This window comes from Cryptomeria japonica, chromosome 11 (assembly GCF_030272615.1).
Source record: "Cryptomeria japonica chromosome 11, Sugi_1.0, whole genome shotgun sequence".
Lineage (NCBI taxonomy): Eukaryota > Viridiplantae > Streptophyta > Pinopsida > Cupressales > Cupressaceae > Cryptomeria > Cryptomeria japonica.
The window spans coordinates 388,961,968-388,983,088 of NC_081415.1; positions in this window are offsets into that span (position 1 = coordinate 388,961,968).

Consider the following 21,121-nt stretch of genomic DNA (forward strand, 5'->3'; position numbering starts at 1 on the left):
ACCGCAAGAGCTTGGGTACAAAAGCTGGACACATGCTTTCAACTCAATATAATGGTTGAAGATGAAACCATTAAATATGCAACCCTGCATTTAGAGGGAATTGATCATGAATGGTGGCCCATGGGCTCATTACTTTGGGCCATGATCAGATTGTCTCCTATTCAGATTTTACAGAGAGGCCAGTTGAGAGGTTTGACAAGGACCATGAATTACACTTGAAAGAGTTGGCTCAATTAAAACAATGGAGTTTTGTGGACACATACATAGTAGATTTTCAAAGGTTGTCAGTGATGGTAATTGATATCTAAAAGAAGGTTGGTGGTTATTTTTATTGATGGGTTGTTCAAACCTTTGAGAGGTTGGATTAAGACCCTTAACCCACCCACACTGTCGGTTGCCATCAAAAGGGCAAGGGACATGAAATCATTTACCTCAAAAAATAGATTTCAGTCAAAGGGGTTCTTGAGCAAGAAAGACGGATAAAAAAAACTTTCATAAGGACCCAAATAAAAATAAGAGAGTGGCTACAAGGATAGAAGAAGAAGAGCTCAATTAGCTTAAAAAGAAGAAATTATGTTTCCAATGTAGAGAGCCTTGGGACCCATCCCATAAATGTACAATTAAGGCCAACGTAAAATAGATTGAGTACTTTACTGCAGATGAAATAACCTCTGAAAGATCATACCAACAAGTTGATTTAAAGAGAAGTGAAGAGGATAACTCTTCAAATGAGTCTAAAAGGGAGCAAGAATAAGGGGGTATACTTGCCCAAGTATCTAGCCTCAAGAAAAGTGAAAATTTTAGAATTAGAGGAGTTTTATGTGGATAATGAATACTCCCACTCATTGATACAGGTGCTACACACGATTTTATTGATGAGGGATTAGTTGCAAGGAGGGGAATCAAAACAATGGATTGCGAGGGATTTGAAGTGATGGTTGCTGATGGATTCGCGCTCAATTGTAGCAAAAAGATCTCAAACTTATTCATTAAGTTGGGTGAGTATGAGTTCAAAAATGAGTCCTTTGTGGTAGGTATAGGAGATACAGATGTCCTTGGTATGGAGTGGCTTCGGTCTATTGGGAGGTTCTATGTGGATTTTCTTAAAATGGAAATGGAATTTGAATCAGAAGGTAATAAATTTGTACTAAGAGACATGGCAAATGGTGGGCTTTGAACCATGACCTTTAAGAGGATGGAGAGACTACTCCAGCATGAGCAAGGGGAATGGGCAATAGAGTGCATTATTTTGCCTTCAGATATGGAACAACAGAAAAGCAGTTACCATCATGATGTTAAGGCTTTGTTGTCTAAGCACAACAAAGTGTTCAGTAATATACCTCCTAAGAGACCTCTTGATCGTGGGATCAAGCACAACATAGAGCTAGAGGATGGTATCAAACCACTTATTACTACACCATATAGGTCTCAAAAAAGACACAAGGATGAGATAGAGAAGGCCATCAAAGAGAAGATTGAGTTGGGACACATTAGGCCTAGTAAAAGTCCTTTTGCATCCTTAGTGGTGTTGATAAAAAAGAAGGATAGTACAATAAGGATGTGTGTTGATTGTCGGGCTCTCAATAAGAAAACCATCAAGAACAGGTATCCAATCCAACGTATTAATGAGTTGATAAATAAGTTGCATAATGCATGCTACTCCTCCAAAATTGATTTGAAATTGGGTTATCATCAAATTAGAATTAGAGAAGAGGATGTGGAGAAGACAACCTTTCAATGCCACTTTGGGCATTATGAGTTCTTGGTTATGCCTTTTTGCTTAACCAATGCACTTACTACTTTCCAATCTTGCATGAACAAGGTGTTCAACAAATAGCTCCATAAGTTCATTCTCATATTTTTTATAATATATTGACATTTAGCAAGACATGGGAAGAACATATGGAGCACTTGGAAGAAGTGCTAAGCATTCTTGAGAGAGAGTCCCTATTTGCCAAGGAGACAAAGTATGAGTTTGGGATGACTGAGCTACTCTACCTTGGTCATGTTATCAGCTCTAAAGGTGCACATATGGATCTAGAAAAAATCAAAGAAATAGTTGATTGGCCTCCTCCTACAAACCTTTCACAACTTAAGGTTTTTTTTTGGTTTGTGTGGGTTCTACAAAAGGTTTGTGAAGGGATTCTCACAGAAGGTTGCCCCATTTACTAATTCAACCAAAACGGGGGCTTTTGTATGGTCTACTACAATGCAACAATGTTTTGGTCAGTTGAAACAAATCACGAGTTCATGCCCTGTATTGGCCAAACCTGATTTTCCCAAGCCTTTTGAGCTTGAGTGTGATGCTTTAGGTGAAGGGATAGGTGTTATTTTAATGCAAGATAAGCATACTATAGCTTTTAATAGTAGAAAATTGCGAGGTGCATAGAAGATTTACTCAATTTATGACAAGGAGATGTTGGCCATCATGCATGCATTGGCCAAGTTTAGACCTTATCTTGCAGGAGGCAAGTTCACTGTCAAAACTGACAACAATAACCTCAAGTATTTTCTAAATCAACAAGACTTGAATGATAGGCAACAAAAATAACAACAGATTGGAGAGACCAAATTATAACTGAATATACTAAGGACACTTGGGCTTCTAGAATTTTGGAGGGTACTACACAAGATGATAGGTATATAGTTCTTAATGAGCTCATCATTTATAAAGGCAGAATATTTATAGTACCCACTTCCTAGTTTAAGTTAACAGTCATAAGGTCTTTTCATGATGCTCCCTTGGCTGGTCACCCAGGTTTTTTCAAGACATATAAGCAAATATGGGAAATGTTTACATGGAATGGACTTAAGAATGAGTCCTTCAGTATGTTCAGGAGTGTCCTACATGTCAACAAAATAAATTTGAGCATACATATCCTAGTGGTTGTTGCAGCCCCCGCCCATTCCCAATCAAAGATGGGAAAGTATTTCTATGAACTTTATCACAGGGTTCCCCAAGGTGCAAGGGAGGGATTTCATCTATGTTGTAGTGGATAAGTTAACCAAATTTGCCTTTTTTTTTTTCTATTTCAACAATGTATATAGTAACTTAGGTGGTAGATTTATTCTTTAAAGAGATTTTCAAACTACAAGGGCTACCCAAGAACATAGTAAGTGATACGGACAACAAGTTCTTAAACTTGTTTTGGCAAAAACTCTTTAGATTGAGTGGGACTGAGCTCACTCCCATAAGTAGTTATCACTTGTATACTAATGGACAAATTGAAGTTGTTAACAAATGGGTGGAAATTTATCTTCACAATTATGTTTTAGGGCAGAAAAATGCATGGGTAAGATGGCTTCACTTTGGTGAGTATTGTTACAACTCCACATACCATATGTTAATTAATATGTCACCCTTTATGGCCTTGTATGGTTACGAGCCTCCTAGATTCATGGATTTATTATTTAGGGACAACAGAGTACTAAATGCTAAGGATTTACTACAACAAAATCAAAGACATTATGAGATTCTTAAAGGAAAAATTAAAATAGGCCCAAAATTAGCATAAGCAATATGTAGATCAGGATCACATTGAGAGGACTTTTAAGGTCAGTGACATGGTCTATTTGAGGTTGAAGCCTCGTAGGTAGTCCACACTCAAAAAGAGTGGATCAAAGAAGTTGAAGCCACGGTTTTACGACCCATTCAGAATTTCCAAGAGGATTGGAGAAGTGGCTTATGAGTTGGAGTTACTGACAAACAATAAGGCACACGATGTTTTTTATGTGTCTTGTCTCAAGAAGGCATTGGGGCACAATGTAATTCCTTCTTTCGAGTTGCCACCATTGGATGAAGAAGGGAAAGTAATTCTCATTCCAAAGGCTATCATTGATACTAGAGAACATACTCTTAGAAGGAGGGTTATTAGAGAATACTTGGTAAAGTGGAAGAACTTGTCGATAGAGGATGCTACGTGGGAGAATGAGTAGGTTTTGCAACATCTAGAACTAAAATTGCATGAGGACAAGCAGTCTTGGGAAGGGAGGACTATAATATCCCCTCTTTAGGCCTTAGTTGTTGAATGGTGTTAGCCTATTATTGTTCCTCATAGGCTAATGCAAACAGATTGGGGGACTTTGGAGTAATTAATTAATTAAATGCAAAAAACTCTCAAGTCATACTTAAATGCATCTAAATAATAATATTAAATTTATTTTGGCACACAAATTTGAAAGAAATGAAATATTTCAATATTTATTTATATCACTTTTTGAATGGGGCATATGTTTAAAGGGAGTCATAAGGAGTTTTCGATGATTAATTTCTTCCCCCACTTGGAGTTAAAATGGACTTAAAAAAAACCACAAACTATACTTATGTGTGGTGTGGGTAGTGGGAGACCTTGCGGTATTTAATGAGTTTATTGATTTTGGTGAAAAAGGGGGGAAAGAAATAAGGAGTTTGGTGATGGACAAAGGATTATTCACGTGCATGAGAAGAGAGGTTTTTTTGAGCAGGGTTCCAAGTTGCAAAGCTCTAGGAGAGCTTTGGTTTTTAGAAGACAATGTCTTTGAGTGTGGAAGGTCACCCCAGGATGGTGGGTTGATTATATCTTTTGGGGGCAATATTTTGGCTTTAGTCTCAGACGTTCTGGGTGGAAATTTAGAGATTTGTTTGGAGTTGTTCAAGAACAAAATCATCTAGCTCTTTTGAAAGGTGGGGGATTTGGGTTTATTGGATATTAAATGAGTTTGATAGGCGATTAGTGGGTACCATTTGTGAATCGTGTGAACTTGTATTGAGTCGACTCCAAATAAGAAAGAGGTTGTTATTAGGCAAAGAGAATAATCATTTCCAATGCTTATACCTTGGCTTAAGTTTTGGTTGTGGACAATAGTAGGAAGTAAAGTATGAGATTTATAGTCAATGTTGTGTGAATGTTGAGCATTATAACTTATGGGTAGATTATCGCATGAATTCTAAGAGTAATCCCAATGTGATTGAAATATGGTTTGGAAAATAAGAAAGGAAACATGAATATTTAGGGCTTATTCACTACATTGAAACATTGCTAAAAGGGGGGTGATTCATAGGGTGAACAAATTGGGACTCAAATGTTACTGTAATGGTGAAAAATAAGGGTTTCCACCATAGAAGGAAGAAACCACTAATTTATGACTTAGAGACCATTACATTCAAAAGAGGGTTCCAAACCAATAGATCTAGTCACAAATTAGCAAGGATTGGGATTGAGAATTTTGATTGGATTGGAACCCTCTTTTGAATGTAATGGTCTCTATGTCAAATTAATGGTTTCTTCCTTGTATGGAAGAAACCCTAATTTTTCACCATTAAATTTTGGTGAGCCCGACATCTTATACTTGCAATTCTAAGTTATGTTGTTAGATCTAAGTGTTTATGCAATTTCAAATTCAAATTTACATTTGCAAGTTTAAATTTTTCATGGAACTTTAAAAATTTAGAGGTTAAATTTACAAAACCCTAATTTTTAATTCTAAAATTGAGCTTGTGGGTTGTCTAATTTGGATTTATCATTTCAAATCCGATTATACATTTATTTCAACATTCAAATTTTCACTCATAGATCTCATTTTCAAATTGAATTACATAAATTTAGTGGTTGATACAAAAACCCTAATTCATAATTCTAAAATTTACCACGAGGGTTGCATAAATTTTCAATTCAATTCTCAGATCCAATTTTTATGAATGTTATACTATGCTTTAGATGCATTTATCTCTCAAATTCATTAATCAAATTGCTTAATTAATTGGTTAATCAATATGTTGAGCATTGAATTTAAATCAATGGAATTTCGTGGTTTCAATTGAAGCTACAAAAGTTTTCTTAAAAAAATATGAAATCAAGCATGCCCTTAAGAATTTTGATAGAACCTTTGACATTTCCATCGACATCAGAATCCAAAAAATTATAGCTCAAACCAAGGCCATCGGATATACATACTAATCCCTCACCGAAATGTCTAGTTTGACCAAAAGGGTACACCTGTCGTGTCGAAGAAACCTATTGGTGTTTCATCAACAAGATGATTTATCGAACAGACTTGGACCTCAATGAATTCCAAAAGGGACTCATCGAAAACATTATTTTCATCGATAGGTGGTATGTCGAGGAAACCACTAGAAGTTTTCATCGATAAGACTTTTCGAGAAAAGGAAGGTGTCGAAGAGGTGCAAAAGTTATTGGTCGACAGTCACAGTTTCATCAAAAGATGAAAGGTTGATGAAACATAGGAGAATTTCATCGATAACATGCCATCAGTGAAAGCGAAAAGTCGAAGGAGGATATTCTTCTTTCACCGACATAAAGAATTTCATCGATAACCTGTGCAGAAGCCAAATAATAAGGGACCATTATTGACATACGATAAGATGGTTGTAAAACATAGCGATGAAATGATTCCTACCAAAAATGGGGTTTTCAATGAGCCAATGGAGGATTGCATCGACATAAACACGTGAGGTAGAGCCTTTCGATGGAAATGAAGAGATCGATGAAGCCACAAAGCTCCTTAACGATGATGGTTGTTTCATCGAAACAAAGGAGACATCGATGAAACATGACATTTTGAGGGAAGATAAAGTGAAGCCACTGAAGCACATGATTCCATAAAAAAATAGCGTGGCCATAAAATTAATGAGCATCGGTGGACAATATGAAGTACTGCTAGATGAATGATTACTTTCTACCGCGAGGATCAATACAAACCTTGATGAAGTCACCTCATCATAAATTCAAATAAATGCCTCTGTGACCGTTATGAAACTAGTAATGGTAACTAATAAATTCACCATGAATGCTCAATAAATTGACAAAAGGGGGAAACACTTCTAAGCAACACCTGAAGAAATCCAAAAATTATAAGAAAAATTGCTACAACGAGCTCCTGGTGTTGGGAATGATGAATTGGATACAATGCTTCAGACTGACCGGAAGGTCATAGATGCTTTAACAGATGACATTTACTGGAAGACAAGAAGTGAAAAGATTACAAAATGGGTAGATAATGCCAAAGTGAAAATCAACAAACTTGCTAATGATATTATCAAACACAGATTCAAAACCATGATGGTACACACAAGCTAGTATTAGGAGGGAATCTACAAGGACTATAAAAGCCTTAGATGAGCATGAAAGGTTGAAAGGAAGGCTACAGGATGTAATGAACAACCACAAAGCCATGTCACCAGAAGAGAAAACTCAAGGAGATCAATATCTAGAAGAACATGACAGATATGTCGACGCACTTAATAAGGATCTTCAGGCATTGGATGAAGATGGCATTGCAAAGATACCAGCAATCTGTAAGGAAGGAGAAGCGATGGAATTAGAACAATGGCAAAATGAGTTTGTCTGTGTTAAAGGAAAAGCTGCCGCTGAAATCAGCCAAGATGAAGACATGGCACCATGCATAAATCGAGCAGCATTTGATTTCTTTTCACTGGAAACCAAATTGAAGACAACGAGCACTAACACCAAATGTTACAAGAGTGATAGTTACATAAATCACCTTGGAATGCTCAATTTGTTTATCTTTCACTTTGTTAAGCAAACACAACCTAATGTTAGTGTTGAGGAGACATGACCCTTCGTAGGATAGAATTTACTCTCCTGTATATATGAGGAGTTTCTATGTAAACAAGGGATAAGAAATATATTATAGACTCTGGCATGATATTGTACTATTTTGAAGACTTTAATACAATCAGTTGTTTTCTTTTGCATATGTGTTGTGAGTTATTTCATTTTCTATAGGCAGTTGTTTGTGATATTATCTCTGAGAAGATAAGGTTACTTGTATTCTTGCAGTAAAGTTTATGTTTTTATGTTATAAATCTGAATCAAAAGATCTACTAGTGAATTGTCATTGTTCCTTGTAGCTCTTTCTTGAATGCTCCCTTAAGGTTAGGGTTAAATTCATTCAGGCTATCTATAACACAAACATCTGATAGATCTCTTTTGAGAAACAGTAATTGACAGACTTACCAAAGGGGTAAGTTTAAGAATTGTCTCATAAATCATACATTAAGTTCTAGAAGAATATAAGACTCTGTAGCCCAAATAACATGGAATACACTGGTCGTTTACAAATCACAATCTTTTAATTACCTTTACATTAAAGCAATAGGATTCTAGTTGAATAGGATACATAAAACCAATTAGCAATAGTATACATACTTATAAATTTCAAGTATAAAGATCAGATAGCTTTCACAACAACAATCTTAAACTCATCTAAAAGCCACCTATCCTAGGAACCTATGCCATTCTGAGGTAGGGAATAATTTAGATCAAGATACTCAATCTGCTATAAAAAGCATTAGTCATTGAAAGCCACTAGTGAATAGGTACACCCGCCTAGGTCTTGCAGAGCCTAAAGTGAGGGAGTTAGTAACCAAATAGGTTCACTCTATAAGTTGGCATCTCCTTAGAACCTATCCAATCTATTGATTTGAGATCCAACAGATTGGTGACTCTGCTGGGGAGAGCATTCACTTAAAAGGACTCTGCTGTGGGAAAGAACTCATATAAAAGGTAACAAATTTCCTCTCTAAAGAGAGGTGGCGACTCTGAAGTAAAGAGAAGAATTTTTATGTACGGGAGAAGGTCAATAACACAAGGCCATCCAATAGTATAATTAAACTTTTATCAGAAAAGGAACAAGAAAAATCCAAACAAAGAACCAACAGACAATCTAATGGAACACATGAATGAGAGGTATAACCAGCATTACTCTGAAAATAACTCACAGTTAGCTTGGAATAAATAGAATTATACAATTCCTTCATGCCCAAGAAATGAAGACTTGGCAGCTGCAGATAAAGCATGAAAAGGAAAATTCCCTCTTGGTTTTGAAAATCATCACCCAAATTCGAGAGAAAATACATCAAGTTCCTCAAGCTCAAGTAAGATGGATGCACTAGATCGTTTGTAGATTTAATGAAACAAATGTTAGATGTAGCTACTAAAATGAAAGATACTGGAAGAACACGAGAGTGTGTAGAATTATGTGTTAGGTTGGGCATTAATGTTAATGAAAATGATATTGATCATGACCTGAATAAGTACAAACAAAGATGTGAACATGCAACCCAAGGATCAAACGAAGTCATAAAGATGAAACCAACACAAAAAACAATACCTATAAGATAATTGGAAACCACTTATATGATCATGGTAATAGTAACTTTGGATACACCCATGTACCTCCTGAACATTAGTACAATCATTGTAACAACTTTGCATATCAAAGTCAATTCCAACCCCGAAACCAGTTTCCCCATTATAATAATATGAGTCAGAACCATGGGAATTTCTTCCAGGGAGGATATGGGTTGATGAATACAGAACGTATCAAACAATTTGACTTTTCAGGAATGGTAGTGTACCCTCATCCCATTCCAAATGAGGTCCGGACTGCAATACCAAAGTTCACTGGGAGCAATGCAATCACAGGGGAGGCACACTGCAAAGCCTTTGATATAGTTATGGAAGACTTCTGCTTGCCATATGAGGATGTCAATATGAAATTATTCATGCAGTATTTGATAGAAGATGCAAGAGATTGGTTCAAAACGTTGCCTGATACCTTAATAGGTAGCCTTGGGGAATTTAAAAGACTCTTCCTCAAACAGTATGGAGATCATAATAGCCCTGAGTTTGCGCTACATGAAATCATAAGTATCAAGAAAGAAGTTAATGAAACAATGGTCGACTTCAATAAGAGGTTCAACAAAGTTCTGAACAAAATCCCCAACAAGATAAAACTAGTCCCTGAAGTGAGTATCTTGTATTACATAAATGCTTTTGACAACAAAACAAATTATGAACTCAGGACCAAAAGCCCTACAACTCTCCAATATGTCATGAAGGCTGCCATAACCATATAAAACAATAGGAAAGCCACTGGGAGAATTGGAAAAAGGGATGATTCAAAACTGTTTAACCCAAGGGCACCTAGGCAAATCAAGGATGAAGATAATTTGGATAAAGTATTAAATGTTTTGAAAGATTTGGCTGTGAGGGTGAACAAAACAGAAAAACAACAATTCTTTTGCCATGATAGACCCAGATTACATGATATGCCTTACAACACTGCATGGAAAGATGAAAAACCATTAGAAAAGAACCAAAAGGACATCACACAACCACTTGACCCCTTGAAAAGAACTATGAATCAAGCGATAGAGGATGGTATGTGGTGTTTATCTTGTGACATGCCACATTCCCCTTACCATTGTGTGGTAGCAAAGAAGCTAAAGGAAGAAGAGGATGATTATGAAGGGTATGTAGATGATCACACCATAAATCTTTTATCGTTTGAAGAATATGATTCATCTGAAGGGGATGGAGACAATGATATAGCTTCCAAACGGATTAGCCAGTAGTGTTGTGTACAATAAATATTCTCTGATGAAGAAGATAAAATCAAACTTAGGGTTCCCACTGAAGAAGAAAGAGAAAGAATCATGGCGGCTGCAATTGAACAAGCCAAGAGGACCTATGCTCTCAAAAATAGAACCATAAACCCTGAGCAGGAAAAACCCTCCAGAATGTTCATGAAAGAAATCAATAAAATATTTAAACCAATAAATAGAATGAGTAATATCCAAGATAAGGACTCAAGCAAAACCAAAGAAAAGGAGGTTCATATAACCAAACTGCTAAAGGGAGAGAGGGAGAATATAACAGTTACTTCCCCAATACCCGTTGCCACATCGTTTGACATTGCCAATGCTTTGACACAAATGAAGGTCTCTGTACCATTGCTTGAGATGATGAAGTTCCCAGAATACAGAGAAAAGACTCTAAGGATGATCACAGATGTCTCGGGAGAGAAAGTGAAAGAACACAAGCTGGGTGGTCAAGACAATAATGGTGAACATGACCTAGCTCCAACCATATATCTGGGGTCAACAATAACAAAAAATCCCTCCCAAGTAGATCCCTTTTACCTGACCCTAATGATCAATAATAAGATGATAAAAATTGCATGATTGATTCAGGAGCAACAATAAATGTTATGCCTGTAGGAGTTATGAAAGAGCTTGGAATGGGGGTGGATACGACATTTGGCAAGTGTTATGCTATGGATAACATATCTGTTCCAATTGTGGCTGTTATCAAAGATTTAGAGTTCAAGCTAGCAACATGCCCTGAAGCATCCTACAAGACAAACATTACAGTGGTGGATGTCCCTCCTAATTATGGAATGTTATTATTTAAACAGTGGTCAAACCTGATAGGGGGACATATCCAATTGGATTTGTTATACACAACCATACTAGTGAATGAACATGAAGTGAGAATTGAGAGAGAGCCTCGTTCCTCATATATCACAGAGGATGTGGAACACCCTGAACAGATTTGGTTCATCCAGTCAGACATTGATAGCTTTAAAGTACAGTTAATAAAGCCAAAGATGGAAGCTTTGATTTCAATTAGATCTTGCATCGAAGAAAATCAAGACCAAGTATGGTGTATGTATTTTGATGGATCATGTAGCAAGGAAGGAAGTGGGGCTGGGATTTTATTCATCTCACCAAGTGGGGAAACGTTCAAATTGTGTGTGTGAAAAAGTGAAATAAGTTTGTAAGTTGCAAGACACAACAGTTCAATTAAGTCATTACATGTATTGTTAGACAAATATAAGCATGAATAATAAAACCATAACAAATCGATTAATTGCCTTCTAAAAGATGCGAGTATAAGATTGCTCTCAGATTTATATAAGCAATACCAATGACTAGACTACACCAAGATGAAGGATTTAATCTATATGAGCATGAGATTAAACTAAATGGATGTAAGATGGATGAAATATTCAAGCAATATGGATCCAAACAATATGAAATATGCAAAAAAGAAATTAAACTAAGATGCAATAATCTTAAAAAGAAAGCACAATATATTCAATGACTCCAGAGCAAAAAGTGTATAATAACAAATCTCCAGGGTGATTTGAATGAGAGCTAAAGGTTGAATTTATAGAGAATTACAAGAGATCAAGAAAAATCACAATTGAGGATAATTGAAATAATTGAGAAATCAAATTCAGTTAACCTTGAGATAGATTCCAATTATAGTTTAATTGAAATGCATTTAGATAAGAAGTTCAAGTTGCATTAGAAATAAGATTTAATTAATTCCATGCATTTGTGATAAAAATAGATAATTATTTGATTTATTCAAGAAAAGAGTCTTTTCAATGCAACTGAACTTGTTTTTCTCAAAAGCTTTGAGTTCAAATTTTAGAGAATAATTAAATTTCTTTAATTGCTTTTCTGATTTCAAGTTAATCTCAATTTAGAAAAATATCTCAAGTTTGATTTCTCTCTCAATTCAATTCTTTTATTTTATTTTCAATTTAACTCTTGCTTTGCATATTGATTCCTCTTTTGTAATAAATTAATTCCTTTTTTATGATTAATGGGAAATTTATTAATTAATTAAATATGCTAGGATATTTAATAAATTAAATAGGATAATTGATCAAAATGATTTAATTAATTAAATAAATATTTAATTAATATAAAATAGTTCACTTGCCATGTAATATTTAATGATTGAAGAATTAATTAATTGTGTGCTCAAATTTGATTTAATTGCCTTTGGTTAGGACCTTGATGATGTTGTTGAGATTAGAGGCCCATGGTTTAGGTGACCAATTTTAGGGTATTACATTTTCCCTTCTTTGAATTAATGTGCGAGCAGTGCATTGGTTCAAATAATAGTTGATGTCTAGGAGATATCAATTCTGAACTTGATTGATCACGAACCAGATGAAGAGCGAGGTGTTTAGCTTATTTTTGAGCGATGAAATTGAACAAAGTTGATTAAAGCGATACCAATCCCGAACTTGATTGAACTAGGAAATATAGAGAGCAAAGATACCGAACTTGAACGTGATTGATCAAGAAACAAATCTTACTGATCTAGAACTTGATTGAACTAGACACAATGAGCGAAGATAAAATCAATCTTGAACTTGATGGATCAAGACACGATGGACGAAGATAAACTGTCCGGCTTGATTTGATGCGATGAAACTGAACACCTGTTTAGATTGAGCGTGTGATCAAAGATACTCTTTAAACCCTTGATTGAGTTTAAACAAATAATCAGCTTGATGAAAAGCGATGAAACTGATTAACGTTAAGATACTGATTCAGATGAAGACAAATATCAGTTTCATTTGAAGCGATGAAACTGATATGCCCCTAGCGATTGATTTGATTCAGATGATCAAGAGATCTCAAATTAATATGAAGCAATGAAGCTGAGATACCCCTTAGCAATAAGAATTTGATTTTCTTTAGTTGAAAAATATTATTTCTTGACTTTTGATGAAGATTTGAAAATTTTCTCGACTTTGAAGATATGAGGTCATCAGTATGCCCCCTCGGGAGCGAAATCAAAAGATAGCGAGGGTACATGATGATTATTGGCAATTGTTGGCAATGATAATAATTTGAGCACAAATGATTCAAAGGAATATTTGAAAATTTGGCTTTTGAGCACAAAGTTGATTGGTAGAATAAAATTGAGATTCAATGTTGATTCATGAGAAATTGAGCGTAAATTTGAAAAAAGAATGAGCTTTTGATGAAAGTGCTAAGTGGTCCAATTTCTGGAAATTGACTAGCAGAATATCTCGAATTTCGATTTCGATCCCGAAAATGGAATCAGGATGGGAAAATTAGCTAAGGGTACAATTTTCATGTCCATCAGAGCAAGTTGAAAAATTAGGGTTTTGGCTATATATGGGGTAAAAGTGTCATTTTCAATTTGTTTTAACCCTCCAAGTTTAAAAATTCAAAAAGCCTTATGTGAAGAAAAATGGTGGTTCCCACTCAAGTGCATCGATTCGAGCACTAGAGATGACATAATTGACCTCGGAACTATGAGCCAACGGTAAGTGATCGATCTTAAGCTTGTTATTCATTTCAATACTGAATTTTTTTGCTGAATTTTTCATTTTTTTCGCATGTTGAAGTCGGGCTTTCTCGTTTTGTCGTGCAAGACAGGATCCTGTCTCGCATGACAAACTGATTAAGTTTGTTTTATCGTTTAAGGTCATTAGTTTTTTTGTACTGTAACTACCCTTCTGTCATACGAATACATTCAAAAGAGCCCATTTTGTCATTCTAGGGCTAGTCCTGTGTCATATCAAACTGTTTTGTCGTACGAGACCTATTCTTGACTCGTACGAGTTACTGTCTTTGTGATGTTTTGTCGTTTGAAAAAAAGTAAGCATTTTTAAAGGTGCAACCTTGAAATTTTGATTTTGTAGTTGATGTAGTTGGATTTGCATGATGTTTTGCTTCTCTTATAGGCTAATTTGAAATGTTTCCTGATGCACTGTTGTTTGATTTTTGCAGGTTCGATTGCCTCATGTATTGTTCAGATGTGTATATCCACCGACCATGACATTAGTTCGTTAGTTATCTGGTGTGGACCGAGCACATATTGATTTGTGCAGATTGACTCATCTTATTGAGTTGCCTGATATCCGTGTGAATCACAGTATGCTCATTGCATTAGTTGAGAGGTTCCATTCAGAGCATAATACGTTTCATTTACCAGTAGGGGAGATGACTATCACTCCCGAGGACATATACAGGATTCTCCGTATCCCTTTTGCTAGGGGTAAGGTAGATTATGATGTAGCACAACGTCCTGGGCTACTAGCTGTGAGACAGGTATTTAGAGATGCAGACATTCTGACACGTTCTATCAGTTGGGATGTGATGATGACCAGGTACAGTGAGAACTTTCCATTGGCTTGTGTCTTGGCAAGTTTCATCGGCTACTTTCTTATGCCAGACAGGGGACAATAGGGGTTTTTTATGTGGATGGGGCAGGATGTTGGAGAGACTTGTAGAGAAGCCCCAGAGGTTAGGATGGGGTTAATGTATATTGGCACACATGTATCATGAGATGCATGAGATTGTCTACCGAGAGGGGAAGAGTATGGTTGCAGGAGTTTTGATACTACAGATATGGGCTTGGGAGCATCTCCCAGTATGTAGATCGATCGTGGATGATGCTAGAGATCCACAGTAGCCTATTGTTTACCGATATTCTGGATATATTACGCAGCCCCATCTGGGCAAGACCAATTATTGGAGACAGCAGTTGGACGACTTGATAGTCGTGATATGGAGACCGTATAGGGGTTTGGAGCCTTGGGATGATTGGAGAGTTGTTCGTAGAGACCTATTTATAACGTGACCTCTCATAGACAGATCATAGATAGTAGTCGAGTGGTTTGTTGTTACTCGAGTGATGAGGCAGTATGGTAGACCTCAGGGGATCTCACAAGAGTTTACTGCATATGCGTGTTATGCAGATGAAGAGAGGTAGTGATGGGCGTCGAGGCTATCATACGCCTTAGGAATGCAGGAACTGACTGGGTTACAATGACGGAGATGGGATTACCTGGATGATATTGCAGATGCAGGGGTATTGCCCTAGTACAGGGATTGGTTCCAACAACACCCTTTCCCAAGATTTACTGATCCAGCAGAGAAGGCACCTCATATAGAGGAGGTTGAGGATGATGCCCCTGTGCAAGGATAGGGACACAGGCAGGGACAAAGAGCCAAGGCTCCGAGGTGGAAAGGTGGTGATATTGGCACTAGCAGCAGCAAGGTTCCGGCTGGTGGTAGGCAGCAACAGAGAGGAGAGGGTTGATCCATAGGGGATGTTGGTGTGAGACTGGGTGGAGCTAGGGTACCATAGGGTGGAGGTGAGGAGGAGCGAGTAGCTCCTAGATAGGTGAGATAGAGGAGGAAGGAGCAGGGTGGAGCCGGAGGCGGAGATGGAGGCAGCGATGGAGGTGGAGAGCCTGCGAGGGATTAGGGGGCTGACACAACACGGTCGATGAGAGCATGCCTAGCAGGTTTGCAGTCATAGCTGACAGTTGCGCAGACACAGCTGGCGGAGCAAGACCGATAGCTAGTAGAGATGAGGGTAGAGCGAGACACTTTGTGGCATGAGGTACTCCATCAGACGAGTCGGGCAGCCTATTATGTTGCATCGTATAGCATAGCGGTTCCAGTAGCACAACAGGTTGTACCTTACTCTCAGTATATGGCTCAATCAGAGGGATCTCGAGCACTTAGGTAGGATCCAGGTCAGCAGGCTCCACCTCCTCCACCACCTGGCGATTAGGGAGAGGTAGAGAGCTAGATATTTTTGTGTAGCTCTTAGATTTTTTGTAGACACGCCCATTTTTTGTAGCCCTTACGATTCTTGCTCCGATGGGAGTTTGTATATGTTAGTTGACATTATTTTGTACCTTGAGATATTGATAATTATATATGAGATCTTGATTTGAATTTATTGTACTTGTGTCAATCGATTTATGAGATGCTTTTCTATATGCTTTATTCTATATGTATGCATATCTGTTCATTATGGATGTATGTAATGCAAACGAATATTGATGTTTGTTTTTGTTTATTTTCATATGCAAATAAAATGAATGAAAATGAGTAATGAGTAGTGCAAATTTTTCATTCCTATGCAATAAGATAAATGTAAATGAGTGATAATGAATGTATATAAAATGCTTATGTATGCAGATAAACATCTCAATACACAAGTACTCAATCGGAGAAGTGATGAAAAAGAGACCACTTAGCTTAGAAATGATGAAACTTCAAACTCTCATTCAGAAGATAAAGAGATCATTACCATACCGAAATCACTCTAAATTCACAAAATATAGAATGAAATGCAAAATGAGATGCAACCTAAACCTAGTCACTGGATTTGAAATGCTTAAGTTTCATCACTGAGCATTAACAAACATAGCAGGCATATTAGAGTTCCTTTCTTTTCATGTGCAATATTAATTATCTTATCCGCAATGACCCTTTTTTTCGTTCATATCCTTGGACAGATTTTCCAGGGACCCGGATTGCATGATAAATAAATTCCCTCAAAACAGACAAAGAAATGATGTGAACCTCCCTGTAGCGTACAAATAAGAGGAGTTGAGGTATGTGTGGCAATTTCACCTTGATGTGAAGGCTCTTATCACAGACACCCAGCTGATTAGATGTTTCCAAATCATCAAAATCAATCCTGCAAGAAGAAAACAAAGAAAATATTATGCCCCCAATCCTTGCTCCTCTTAGTCAAGATAGACTTCCTCGAGTTACTCAGAGGGATAATAATTGAAAACCAATATAAAAGACAACACACAAAGAAAATTTGTATTCATACCTCAAACTATTTAGTGATTGTTTTAAGTAATGTTGTTTGCTTGTGTACTCAGTGATAAAACTCTTTAGTAGTTAGGAGACAGGTGACTGACTCGAAGTGGATGACCAGGTTTCATTGACGTAAAGTTGACTTGGTTGACACTGCTTAGGACATGTAATATGCTCTGTCGATTAACCTAAGACTAGGACATTAATCAGTTTCAAGCCATGAGGGTTCTAAAAGAACCAGGATGTCACAAAAGAGACTAAAATATGTGTATAAGTGAAAGCATAGATGCAACACTTCAGTACAGGAGATAAGACGAATGTGGATAAAATCCAGCAGCCATACTGATCGATGTCATTGTTTTGATTTGATGATCATTGATAGGAATGTTTGGTTTCAAAGAGTAAGTACCCCGTATAAGACTGACTTGTTTGGTTTTGAGTGTACCCTTCCTTGTATAAGACATGTTGATGTTTGATAGAGTATGATAGCTTGATTAACAAGACATGTGATAAGTGTGATTGCAGACTTTGAGAGTTTGTTTGTGGTTGATTTGGTTTGAAGGATATTCTATGCTTTCTTGCTCCTATTTTTGTTCATTTTTTTATTTTTTATTTTGTGAGTTTTTTATTTTTAGGATTTTGTTCAGGAAATTTTATGATTTTTAGGAGTTTGTTCAGGACATTTTATGATTTTTATGATTTTTTCTCAGCTATACCCCTAGTATGCAGACCTATATGACATGGTGATCTGTAGAATGCATATGGAGACAATGATTTTTTGATATGACCTATGTTAATGCAATATGCATGATGAAGATGCATTTCCTATTCGAACAAGGATAACCATGTTTGTTTAGCACTTTGTAATACACCAATTGAATTGGAGGTACAAAACATTTCATAGATAAGCAGTCAATCAATCCTTAAGGTCCCTTGGAACATCCAAATTAACACACTTAGTGACTAGGATTTACAAGTGGAGATGCAGAAAACTTCCCCATAGATTCTTGAAACTTTGATCTTCTTTTGCCCATGTGAGTGCGAATGAGTTAATTCCCGCTCTTGTGCGAATGAGTTAATTCCCGCTCTTTTGTTCACTAAAGATCCTTAGCATCCTATATGACTAGCTACATGGATTATTCTAACTTCAAAAGCATCCTAAATAGAGCCTCGCTGCCAGCAAGCTTTTAGAGCTTCGACGAGGTTATAGACTGTAATTTCTTGAATATTGCTCCATTGCCAGTAGGCGTCCATAGCCCTGGTGGAGTTACTGTCATGTTCCCATAGTCAATATTTTTGTCTCACTTGTATGTGTGATATTTCAGTTATATATCATTGCTCTTTTGCCTCGAGATGAATATTTGGCATAGCACTTTTTTTTTGCCTTGACTTGTAAGTAATGAAACCTACTTGGGTGTGACAATTACAGTGACGCTGAAGTAGAATTTTAGATTTTTCACCAGTCATATGATCAACTAGGTGTCTAGAATGAATTAGAGATTTTTTAATGTGTTTGAGATATAGCAATTGATGGATTTTGGGTTAACAAGTCTCAAATAGTGAAATCACTACCCAACCATAAGTAAAGTGTCATCACAGGGTAATGTTAAAAATGAATGACCTTATGACCTCAAGGACTTCATGTCTGAATATCTAAGAAAGGGGACGACCCTTGTTTGTCTTAAATGAAAACAAATGATAAAATTAGACAGTTGCCTTGTTTTATTAATGCTGCTATATGCTAATGCGGAAATTGTATGAATGAGATGCATTTGAAAAAGAAACTATATGTGATGCAGTGGTTTGAATAAAATGATATGCAATGCAGAAAGCAAAACCTGAACTAACCCAGCCCTTAGATATGATATCGTTGAAGGTTCATGTTGTTCATAGGATCAGGGATTTTTGTGTCGGTAGTTTATTTGTCGAGCATAAAGATGTATTTTCAAGAAGGACTCAGCTAAGTGTACATGTCTAGCATCTCCAATGTTGATTTCCTTAGTTTTTGGATTTTGTGATGAAACTAGGGCGAAGTCTTATGCAAAGGATTGGATAATGGGTATGGAAGGATGAAAAGGAGGTGTTGGATAATGGATCAGATATTGAAAGTTTGGGGCATGAGCAAATGGAAACATTTGCGGTATCATCATTGGCACACATCTTGAGGGACGGTGGATTGATGAAGGAAAAGTGGATCTCAGATTTTGAGATTTGGATGGAGGAACAATCAGGGACTTTGGGACATAAGGTTCCAAAATAGATGAAGGAGGTGATGGAGAAATATATTTGGAAGGTTTGGATGGAGGAACAACAATCTTGGCTGTTGATTTGGATTTTTCTTTAGACAGTTGTGCTTCAAGAAGACGCTCAGGGATCCACATGGTGTTTGATTTTCCATTCTTTTGTAGTTTCTTGGAACGCATTGCTTCTACCAGTGCCTTAGGAACCCATATAGCTTTTGATTTTGCTTTCTTTTTCTCGGTGGGCCTTTGTGACCTTTTAGATGGATGGAAGGTACGCAAAGATGTACACCTTTGTTGATCTTGCACAAGGGATAAAGGAATATAGGGTCCTAAAATGGATGGAAGAGATGAAGGGGAAGGCATGTACCTAGATTTTGGTTTAGTAGGGATACCACCATCTTGAGGAATTTCACTGAGGACATGACCCTTAATAGTTTCTTTAACACGGATGGGTTCTTGCTTGTGAAGGTCTACCCCTTTACGTTTATAAATATTTTGACTTGTAGGATCATGAGAGGGCTTTGTAGGCATGATGGATCCTTGAGGTGAACATGGAGGATTATGACAAGGAGATGAAGGTATACTTTGATCTTGACATGGAAGAGGGCCATTGGATAGAGTATTTGACTCTTCATTTTGAATAGGATCGTTTGAAAAGGTAGAAGAGGCATCATGATCTTTCTTAGGAAATATGATTTGCTCTTGAGATGGAAGGGGATCATCTTGGAAGAAATGGAAAGGTATAATGGGATCCTCATGGGATTCTAAGGAGGTAAGATCTTTTTCAACCATTGGATGGGATGGCCCTTGAGATATCCCTGGAGGTTCAATATGAGAAGTTTCATCATTAGGTTCATCCTTTGAGGGATATGGTATGGATTGTTGTTGAGAAGCCTTAGGAGATGGTGGCATCATGGAAGAAATGGAGGCTATATGTGGGCCATTGCTAGACACAAGTTTATGATTTTGATCATGCTCAGAACTAGTTCCTTCTTTTTCTTTAGGTGAGTCATTAGGATTTTCAATTTCAATGACACCATTATCAATGAGATCTTGAATCTTATGTTTTAATTCCATACACATTGAAGTCTTATGTTTGTTAATCCTATGGTATGCACAGTATTTACTCAAAACTTCACATCCCCATGTGGTTTTTTTAGGCAATGTGATAAGATTGTTCTTAAGAAGCTCTTCCAAAGCTGATTCAATAGATTGCCCCAAAGGTGTAAATTGTCTATCTAGGGGATAGATGCCTTTTTGTCTTGGTGAAGATGCCTTGTGATCTTGTATGAGATTTGGATTTTGATTTCCAATTACTTTCTGTTCCATCTTATGTAATTGTTTTAGCATTTCTTGAAGTCTAGTGTTCTTAATATCATGAATTTTCATCTCAAGACGAGTCATTGAATCTTTTCATTGAGCTTGAATGTCATATATTTATCTCTTGAGATCTTGAATTTGTTGAGCCAAGGTAGCCATGGGTTTCTTACTCTTGTCAAAAAATTTAGAAGAGCTTCTGGTTTGAACATGCATTTATATTGACTGATGTGACCTAAAGTTGTTTGTGATGCAGAAATCAAGATCAAATTCAGAGCTAGTTGTTTGGTTAACGTATTGATTGAGAGAAGCAACTAAGATTTAGTCTGGTTTCAAGAACGATCTATCC